The sequence below is a fragment of the Limanda limanda genome, chromosome 8 (assembly GCF_963576545.1).
Source record: "Limanda limanda chromosome 8, fLimLim1.1, whole genome shotgun sequence".
Taxonomy (NCBI): domain Eukaryota; kingdom Metazoa; phylum Chordata; class Actinopteri; order Pleuronectiformes; family Pleuronectidae; genus Limanda; species Limanda limanda.
In genome coordinates this window covers 928,763-931,262 of record NC_083643.1, presented here as the reverse complement: position 1 = coordinate 931,262, position 2,500 = coordinate 928,763, and the positions used below count along the sequence as shown (strand labels likewise).

At 52.8% G+C, this 2,500-nt stretch overlaps 1 protein-coding gene across 4 annotated transcripts in view; it reads left to right on the top strand.

The window, feature by feature from the left end:
• The window catches only part of immp2l (inner mitochondrial membrane peptidase subunit 2), a 79,137-nt gene that overhangs the window by 69,521 nt on the left and 7,116 nt on the right, over window positions 1-2,500 (top strand). The window lies entirely within an intron of this gene.

Sequence of the window (2,500 nt, the reverse complement as noted above, 5' to 3'; positions counted from 1 at the left end):
GCCTCAGTGTCCTGCCACAGGGGCGTAAACACAGCAGGGGGGGTTCTGGGTAATTAGTCGTCCCTCCTGTGACCTGCACGTCCAAACTCCAAATCCAAACCGCGGCGTCTCTTTCTCCTGCCGCGTGCTGCTCTCTGACATCACCAGCGTCCGTCCTGCTGGACACTAACGAGCGGCTGGACCCTAACGAGCGGCTGGACACTAACGAGCGGCTGGACCCTAACGAGCGGCTGGACACTAACGAGCGGCTGGACGCTGTGAGACGTCTCCACTCGCTCAGCGTCCTGAGGGACATGGAGCTCGTTCATGTGACTCCCGGGTTTAAACCTGACTCAGGACTTTTGTCTCATGTCTCATGTGAATCTGTCCTGCGTCTCGTCACTTTGACCTCCCCCCCCCCCCCCACCACCTCATCTGGGTGGTTGTCTCTGTCTGACTCCAGGAGACGAACCTGTGGAGCGACACCATGAAGAACGAGTGAAGAGCGGAGGAGCAGTTTCCTCACACGCATCAGAAACCTGCGACAGAAATCCTCAGCCCTGTTTTCTAATTCCACTCAGCTGTCAGAACGCAGGCTGAGCCGCCACAGCTCAAGGACTACTGCAGTCAACACACACACACACACACACACACACAAACACAAACACAAGCACACACAGACACAGACACACACACACACACACACGTCGTACAGCAATGAGACACTCACCAGTAGAGACAGCATCCATCACGTCCCATGCAGCAGCAGATATTCAGCAGGTTCTCCTGGCATGACTGCAGCAGAGAGTGTGTCTGTGTGTGTGTGTGTGTGTGTGGTTGTGTGTGTGTGTGTTTTATTTAAGATGTGCAGTGCTGCATGTTAACATCCAGCAGCAGCAGCAGCAGAAGCTATTTTCCTGTTTTCCTCAAGTAGCTCCAAGAACAAACGTCTTCTCTCTTTTCCTCTCCACAGCGACACAGAAGTAGAGAGAGTGGGGAGACTGAGCGAGAGAGAGAGAGACTGGGAGAGAGAGAGAGAGAGAGAGACTGAGAGAGAGAGAGAGAGAGAGAGACGGGGGGGACTGAGAGAGAGAGAGAGAGGGAATTAAAAAGAGAGGGGGCGATGATAGAGAGAGAATTATAGGTTCTGTTTTTCTTTCCTGCATCCTTCCTCTCCTTTCCTTTTGGAGTGATCATTATCACTCTATTACACACCCAACACACACAGACACACACACAGACACACACACACACACTGACACACACACATGCACTAACACACACATTGGTACATGCCAGCTCCCCTGAGACCAGCCAATCACTGATCAGCTCTGAGGCTGTGGGGCTGAATCCAGTTGGCTTAGCAACCTGTCAATCAGTCATGCTCCCCTGTATCGCCACGGCAACGGAGAGGAGGAGGAGGAGGTGCTGGTGGGGGTGTGTGTGGAGGGGGGGGAGAAGAGGAGGTGAAGGGTGAAGAAGGAGCAGGAGGTGAAGAAGGAGCAGGAAGCAGAAGAGGAGGTGAAGGATGAAGAAGGAGCAGCAGGTAGAGGAGGAGGTGAAGAAGGAGCAGCAGGTACAAGAGGAGGTGAAGGAGGAAGAAGGAGCAGGTAGAAGAGGAGGTGAAGGGTGAAGAAGGACCAGCAGGTAGAAGAGGAGGTGAAGGGGGAAGAGGAGGTGAAGGGTGAAGAAGGAGCAGCAGGTAGAAGAGGAGGTGAAGGGTGAAGAAGGAGCAGCAGGTAGAAGAGGAGGTGAAGGGTGAAGAAGGAGCAGCAGGTAGAAGAGGAGGTGAAGGGTGAAGAAGGAGCAGGTAGAAGAGGAGGTGAAGGAGGAGCAGCAGGTAGAAGAGGAGGTGAAGGGTGAAGAAGGAGCAGGTAGAAGAGGAGGTGAAGGGTGAAGAAGGAGCAGCAGGTAGAAGAGGAGGTGAAGGAGGAGCAGCAGGTAGAAGAGGAGGTGAAGGATGAAGAAGGAGCAGGTAGATGAGGAGGTGAAGGAGGAAGAAGGAGCAGCAGGTAGAAGAGGAGGTGAAGGAGGAAGAAGGAGCAGCAGGTAGAAGAGGAGGTGAAAGATGAAGAAGAAGCAGCAGGTAGAATAGGAGGTGAAGGAGGAAGAAGGAGCAGCAGGTAGAAGAGGAGGTGAAGGAGGAAGAAGAAGCAGCAGGTAGAATAGGAGGTGAAGGAGGAAGAGGAGGAAGAAGGAGCTTGGAAGATACTCCGAGCTCAGTTTGGATTTGATCCAATCTTAAACCAGGAGTTTAGGAGAAGTGAGGAGATTTGAATCCTTCAGTGTCCTCACATGTTTCATGCACCTCCTGCTGCACCTCCTGCTGCACCTCCTGCTGCACCTCCTGGAGAACCTGGGCTCCTCCTTCTTCATTAGTCTGGATGGTTTAGATTTTGCTGTTGCAGTTGAGCAAGGAGCTGAATCCCAGATTAGAGAAGATCGATTCCTCTCAGAGCTTCATCACACACCAGATATGTAGGGGGGGGTTTGGAGACTCGTAGTGAAACATCACGTCTGA